The sequence below is a fragment of the Phoxinus phoxinus genome, assembly GCF_949152265.1.
Source record: "Phoxinus phoxinus genome assembly, chromosome: 11".
Classification (NCBI taxonomy): domain Eukaryota; kingdom Metazoa; phylum Chordata; class Actinopteri; order Cypriniformes; family Leuciscidae; genus Phoxinus; species Phoxinus phoxinus.
Genome location: NC_136886.1, coordinates 27,855,226 through 27,864,009, shown reverse-complemented (window position 1 = coordinate 27,864,009; position 8,784 = coordinate 27,855,226).

The window sequence follows — 8,784 nt, the reverse complement described above, 5'->3', positions numbered from 1 at the left end:
AATATGGGTTTTTCAAAGGTTGATGGTTGAAATTATTACACCTCCCTCCTTCTCATTACCCAAATAGGGGGTTAGATCCATGCTTGAATGTGCCCAAAATGTTACAAATGTGCAGCATTTGAAGTGCTCTGAAGTAAAGAGACAAAACAGTCTTGATTGGAAATCATGGGTTCAGGCCTCAAATGATTGCTGCAACTGAGCATTGCTGCTACTATGTTATTATTTTTATTGTTATACAGATATTCCTACAGATGCCTATCCAAAATTTGGGAAGAACGATTTTTTTCAAATGTATTTTCTCATCATCTCATATCTATCTGTTCTTTGAGTTATAGGAGCATGCACATATGACAAGTGACAAGTACAACTGCTGTTACCCTCCTACGCACACACACACACACACACACACACACACACACACACACACACACACACACACACAACACAAACACACACACACACACACACACACACACACACACACACACGATCCACTCACAGAAAGTGACAGATTGAGCGGAGAGCATCTTCACGTTTCTTCTAAGAGCTTCTGATCTAAAGATGTGCCTAAAAAGAACAAGAAAAGTGACAGTTTTATTAAAAAAACATTTTTTTTATTAGATCTACTTCTCAGAACAGTCACCAGACGATACAGTCCAGTTCCTGCAGATGTGAGCTGATCTAATGTGATGCTCTCAGCTTGAAGTCTTGTTTTTGGAGTCTGATACAACAGAGAGAGAGGGGGGGGGGGGGGGGGGGGGTGTATCTTCTTTACTGCACACCCTAACGAGAGCTTCCCTGTTTAATTAATGTCTCAAGAATATTAATTCTGACCGAATCAATTAAGTAAGAGGTTAAGTAGGGGTGATATTTCTCAAAGCTATTCCCTGCGTTAAAGGAAACAAACACATACAGGAGAGTGAGCCCGATGCTTATTATTGTCCATGCATCATTTCACCAGGCCCTGCATTCCCTGCTGACTCGGGCTAATTCTAATTAAGACTAATGAAAGTCTCATTTATGAGAAAGCCTGAAACAGGTATGCAAACATTCAGGGTGGCTATGGCTCGCAATGATAATGACCTCAGTACCACTTGTTAATTTAAGACCTGCCTACTTAGCAATTAGGGCTGCCTGCCACAACACAACTCTCTCTCGCTCTCTCTCTCTCTCTCTCTGTGTGTGTGTGTGTGTGTGACTGGATGAAGCCTGAATGAACCTTAAATCTTAATGATTCAACTGAAAAAAAAGACATTTGAATTTTGATATCTCTCTTTCTCACTCTCATTCACGCTGTTCTCTATTGTATAATCTTGGCAAGTGCATATAGCCATGTAGGCTAGATAAGAACAACTCATTGTGCATTAACAAAACAATTAAAACCACATTACAATGTAAAAATGCGATATTGTCCCAAGTATTTTTGAACTTTGGTGTTGGTTTTACGTCATGTAATTGTGCGGGCCGTGTGGTTTTCTTCTGAGGCTCGAGATAGCTAAAGCCACCAATCACAACACGCCTCTATCCGGTTCTCATGACGCGTTACAATTACTGGCGTCTAATTTAACAGGTCATTTCTCAAGGGTTTTATAGGCCTTGTACTCGTTTGGACTTTTTTTTTGCCAATAGCCTAATGGTTTTGAGTCAAAACACCTAACTAGGGAACATAATAAAACCACACAGCCAAATGATATAACATTTAGTAGTTTCTTGAATTTTTGTTTCATGATAGTTTTACTGTTTAAATGATTGTCGATTATAAGCCATAGGCCTATAGCTATTAGCTATTAATAAACCAAAAATAGCTCTGAAAATAGCAACTTATGGAATGTTGTTTAAAATAAAGTTATTCTTATCAAATCATTGTAATTAAATAACAGGTTCTCATGAACTTACTCTGTATAATGTGACAACATGCCCCAAGTCATTTCTCTTTATTTTTTGTTCTATAATATTTAATGTTATATAGCATTTATGGCAGGACTGTAACCACTATACATTACATTTAAAAACATTTAATAGAAGGTTTTTTTTTATTGCAAGCCGACATTCTTGCAAACTCACCTGATATGCTTTACATTTTCATATAAAATCTGCCTTGAGATGCATAGATGTGTTCCTGAATTGAAAATGAACTAAAAATAAAATAAAACCATAATTCAAAATGTTCAAATTGCACAACATAAATGAGGACATGCTGATATTTGTTCGTTATGGATTTTGTTCAATTATATATTTTTATTAAATGCTTGTTTTCTTCATCCTTTCCTTTTAATTTTGTACACAGATGGTTTGTCAATGGCTTTGCACTGGTATTGTTCTCAGACCCCATGTGTATTGCTTTAATATCAGCAGAGCTGGCAATATAAAAGACCTTTACTTTTATGAGTTGTACGTGCAATCTGCTCTCTCAAGCCTGCAAATATCTCCAGTCTGTTCTTGCTTGTAGAAAAAAAGGCCACGTTACACATGCTATACATTTCCTAAAGGCCTTAACTTTATGTAGCCTCGGTGTTGTCAATATTATCAGTGTCCTCGTATTCTTTGGTGAACTCATCTGTTCAGGTTTCATTACACCCGTCCTAATCCTCTCACACACTTGCCACGCAGCACAGGGCACCGGGTCGCATGTCAGCCAGATTTGTACCAGATTATTCTCCACAATTAATGGCTGTTCAGGCCGGAGGGGTCGGCGAAAGGCAAGACGACCCCGCAAAGCTACGGCAAACACTGAAAATTAGGAGCAGAGGATTTTAACGCTGCCACTCATATCTCCAGATGACCTTTAGTGAGGCTTCGTTTCTTCTCCTCTATTCGCAGAAACTGGAGGAAAAGGTCTAATTGGTTTTTCATCCCATTTTTTAAGGTTGGAAAGTGCTGTCAGCTGGGTCAGTCAGGATCATTGCAGGTAGACAACATGAAGGACTTTTCTCGTTGTCATTGAGTGTTGATGCAGAACACTATACAGCTGTCCCGTCCTGGAATTATTCTATTAGACTCTATTAGTTTCATAAATCTAGGTTCATACTCCAGTCTTCAGTGTCACATGATCCTTCAGAAATCAGTCTAATATGCTGATTTGTTGTTCAAACATTTCTTCTTATCAATGTTGAAAACTGTTGTGCTGCATAATATTTTTGTAGAAACATTGATGATTTTAACTTTGATGCATAGAAAGGTTTCTTTGAAATATCAAGCTTTTGTAAGTTTGTAGCAGTAAATGAAGAGATGTCTTATCAATCACAAGTTATGATCAGTATGGCGTACCACAAGGCTCAGTACTAGGACCGCTGCTGTTCACCTAGACAAAGTTAATCATTAAGATTTTTAAAAGGTGACAGAGGTCTAAAAAAAATCCACATTTGGAAAAAAAAAATCTATTGATGTTTATATAAATGTGTGTTTAACCTGCATGTTCACTAGTTTGGAGCAATTAGGAGATTTGAATGTTTTTGAAAGAAGTTGCTCACTGCATTTATTTGATAAAAATACAGCAAAACCAGTAATATTGTGAAATATTATTACAGTTTAAAATAACTGTTTACTAATATATTTTAAGATGTCATTTATTCCTGTAATGGTCTTCAGCGTCAGATCATTCACATCAGAAATCAAATGTTGATTTGGTGCTCAATGCTGAAACGAGTTGTGCTTCTTAATATATTTGTGGAAACCGCGATACAGTCAAAAGTTTGGGTTAAAAGTAAGATTTAAAAAATAAAAAACTTTTGCTCAAAAGTGGCAGTAAAGACATTTATATTAAAACATTATATTTCTATTGCAAATAAATGCTGTTCTTTATTACCTATTCATCAACAAATCTTGAAAAAGATATATCACGGTTTCCACAAAAATATCACGCAGCAAAACCTGTTTTCAACATTATAAGAACCATTAATAATAATTAAGCACCATAAAAATAAATTACATATAATTATCAGCATATTAGAATGATTTCTGAAGGATCGAGTAACATTGAAGACTGGATTAATTATGCTGAAAATTCAGCATTGCCATCACAGGAATAAATTGCATTTAAAAATATTTAAATAAAATGTATTTGTAATAATATTTCACACTATTTTACTGTATTTTTGATCAAATAAATGCATATTTGGTGTATTAAGACCAATATCTCAGTGTCTGTAAAAGGTGTATGTGCATATCAGTGCACTGGAGTAAGGTATATGTGTGTGTGTCATATCTGTGTCAGCGCTGTATGCAGTGTGGGGGTGTTGCAGACAGGGGGGTGTGCCTGGCTATTGGGATTGTTGACAATTGACCTTTAGTGCAGTCAGTGTGCTTTCAGCTGCATACAGAGAAACGGCATGACAGCACACTGACTCTGCTCTGGATGCCAAAGCCTCTGTGAGCGTGTGAGTAAATGTGTGTGTGTGTGTGTGTGTGTGTGTGTGTGTTTGTGTGTGTGTGTGTGTGTGTGTGTATGGTTCAAGTATTCCCTATGTGCCAAAATGTCCCCACAAAGATGGCAATATCCAAAATCCTTGTCCTATATGGGGCATTTCTTGGGGCTTGGTCAGGAAAAGATAATATTTTGATATGATATTCAAAATGTTTAAATGGCTTAATTAAAGGATTAAGTTACAAAAACATTACTTTAAAAAAACATAAAGGATCATACGTTCTAAAATGAAAACTGTCTGAATTTTCAGAAGCTCTCAATCTCAAATGCATATTCAAGCAATCATCAATTATTGCATTGGAACACTATTTTAAATATTTGTTTTTAATATTAACTACTATTTTAAGCTGAATAGCAACTGCAGAGAGTGATATTTTCAGTAAATAAATATTTGAATATCTTTTTTATAAATATGAATAATATACAATTTCACTCTGTTCTATAGCTCTGATCAATATGATAAAGTGCAATCCTACAAAATATCGCATTTTGTGTTCAACTAAAAAAAGAAAGTCTTAAGAAATTGTCACAACATGAGGGTGAATAAATTATTTTAATTTGATTAATTTAATTTACTGATACACACTACTGTTCAAACGTTTAGAGTCAGTAAGATTTTTGAAATTTTTTTAAAGAAGTATTTAATGCTCAGCATAGCTAAATCAGTAAAAACTGTAATATTGTGAAATATTTAAATTAGTAATATTGTGCCTATTAAAATTGTAACATTATAAATGTCTTTTGACCAATTTAATGTATCCTTGCTGAATTAAAGGTGTGGTAAAATGCCCTTTTCACAAGACGTTAAATAAATCTCTGATGTCCCCAGAGTGTGTGAAGTTTTAGCACAAAATACCCCACAGATATTTTTACAACAAACTACAACAAACGGCTGGTATAGGGACTACACGACATTAGTGACATCACCAACCCTAAAACGTACATAAACCCCGCCCCCGGGAACACGCAGTCCAAGTTGAGAAGAGGAAAAGTTGTTGTATAAGAGTACATTTGTGAGTCAGCTCAAACTTTAGCATCCATCTTTTCACATGCAATAGAAAGTCACTCTGTGTGCATCTCACAACAGTTCCTATACGAGCGATTTATAGATTACCATGGCAGAATATGCTAATTGATGACAGTTAACTGCACATCAGCAACAATAATCCATCAACTAACCATTCAGAGACGTCCTGTGTTGCATTCTACATGTTGTCACTTCTTCTTGAGTCTCTCCATCTTTGTCTGGCTCCGTTTAACATTAAAGGCAGAACAGTTTCTGTCATTTTAGTGTGTCTGCATGAGGTAATCGCAGCTGCTAACACACATGAGCTCTTGAAACCCCGCCCTCTGCAGCAGCTCATTTGCATTTAAAGGGCCAGACACAAAACGGTGCGTTTTTGCAAACCCTCAAAAAGTGACAACTTTAACATGCTTTATAAAAATATCTGTGGGGTATTTTGTGCTAAAACTTCACACACACACACACACACACACACACACACACACACACACACACACACACACACACACACACACACACACACACACACACACACACACACACACACACACACACTCTGGGGACATCAGAGATTTATTTGACATCTTGTGAAAATGGCATTTTACCACCCATTTAAAAGCAAATATCTTCCTTTGCTTTGAACTTTGAGTGTTGTAACTTTGCAGATGTTGTTTATGCTCAAACAGCAATATTACACAGTAAGTTAACTAAAGTTAGACAAGTGAAATCATAATCAACCACCCTTTTAAATGACTAATTTCTTTCTTTCCTGCAAAACCCCCCAAAACAAACAAACAAAAAATAATAACTGACCCCAAACCTTTGAATGTCAGTCTTACTTAAATACTTATTACAATGTCAAAATAAATATTCTAATAGGGCCAATCAACGATATCTCAAATATTTACACGCCTAATAACATGAATATAATATTATATTGGATATTTAAAAAAAAAATTATCGATAAGAAATGGTACACTTAATTTTCCAAACATTTTTTGGTGTAAATACTCTAATATTTTACACCTAAACAAAAATCTGTATCCGTATAGTGATGGAATAACCTTTTCTCTCTCCATACACTGTCACAGTGTACGTGGGTCGGATGACTGTCTGACTCATCAGCCTCAAACCAATTTCCATTCACACCGCAACAAAAACAAAGCAGAGATCTTGCATTGATAGCAGAGCAACACAAAGATGTCTCTAGCAAAATCTTGGAAGGAGTTGCGAATTCCTCCACATCCCACAATGCTTTGTTTCATTGTTGTGCTGAGCATCACCTCGTTGGCAGGCCGACAAAGGGAATCCTCTCTGCCAGTAACAGTAACTGGGCACCTCCGCAGTCACATTACAGCGTCAATAAAACCAGCTTCTGGCTTTTCTATCATGTATTCTATCATGTAACAATTTTTTCATATTGCTGAAGAACTTTAAATGTTGTCTGATACACTTTATATTTGTTATCTTTAACTACTATTTACATAAATACCGTGCTACCGTTTTACCGTTGCAAAACACGGTTAAACTTTGGGTAAGTTTACATGACAACAATGTAATAAAAACGGAAACGCTTTTTCTTTCACTTTTTTTCGCAATGACAAAGTAGCCTACACAAGCAAATTTCTCAGATCTATGCATTTATTCACGTGGAAATTCTCGGCACTAACAACAATACACATTAAACCAAATGTAGCCTACTTTTGAAATTGATTTCTGGACATCGCAAAGTACATTTTCCCGAAATTTACGTTTTTTAGCTTTTAGTATGAATATGTTAGATTTAAGGTTATGAATAAGCTGGTGTGTTTCAAAACAATGACAAAATTCACATTTAGGAGATATAAGCATTCAAAACACAGTCTCACACTTCCGCTAAAATGGATCACAAATTTTTATGACATCACTGCGGACTTCAGCTACTCATCACATCTTCTGTCCAATCAAATGCTCTCTAGAATCTAAAGCGTATGTACCGCCAAAGCAATCCATTGACACATCACGCAGCAATATGGGTTGGAGATGTGTGTTCGGTTGCTCAAACGCTCAAGTTTTAATCCGTTTTCCAACTGTATGTTGGTTAAGAATTAAATGGCTATAATTTATTCACCTCTACTATTGAATCCAATATATCATCAGCGCTGGGATGCGCTTCCAAGGTGCTGTCAAGTACGACTTGCGGTCTGAAACGCCATTGGCTATTTGAAAAGGGGGAGGAGCCATTCAATATGTCCCGCCTTAGCTTCCTGTTTCAGTGGAAAATACATCAACGCATTATACAAAGCTGCGCATTCCAAGGCACTTCAGTGGGCCTTTAATGCGTCCCTGCATATAATGGGCATCAATGGGAAGCGAAATTGTTTGGCTACCAACATTCTTCAAAATATCTTCTTTTATGTTCCACTAAAAGACAGAACGTCAAACAGGTTTGGAACGGCATGAGGGTGTGTAAATTACATTTTTGATTAAAAAAAAAAAAATTGGGGGGGGGGGACTATCCCTTTAAGGTACTTTACCAGGACCTCTGCTTGATTTAATATGCATGCAGTGTAATTATCGTATTCACAGGGCTATTCTGACACCATCTGAAATGAGGATTAGACATAGCTGCAGACCTGGGATGCTACTTTAATTGCATTTTGCTAGGTGCTGATCACACTGGAATGGGCCGTACTCATCTCGCTGTCAAAGAGTCTATACAGAGATTATTAGGCAGGCGTATGACGAGATGCCCTGCTCCTGAAAGGCCTTCCTGGCTCAGACACCTATTAATCAGCTATTTTACAGACATATAGTGGTGGCTTTAGAGTCAATTAGTTGACATCTTCCATTAAAACGAATGGCTGGGGGAAGGAAACAACTAAAAAAATTATTCAAGCCCCTGGTGGAATTGTGTTCACTTTATTTAAATATATCTAATTAGGAATAATATGTATATATACATTTAATAAGTCTAACGTAAAATGTATAAATAGTGTCATCTATGAGATTTCTTTTAATTTGACTAACTCAAATTATTTGGCTTCGGAGCACGCCATTTGCGCATGTGCACAACATGCTCACTCAAGAGTGTGTGGCCGCCATTTAAGTTGGTCAAAATTAAGTTAGACAAACTTATTTAAGTTGCTCATAATTGAGTTGGACCAACTAATTTAAGTTGGTCAAAATTAAGTTGGGCCAACTCAAGTTACATTTCATTGCATGAATTTGTTTTTTTATGAGTTGGGGCTACACATATTTATTGGATGGAAATCCTACCCTCAATTAAATTGAGCTTGTCCTCAAAAATAAAAAGTTATTTTTTTGAGTGTGCATGTGGATGCTTACGTGAGAAGGA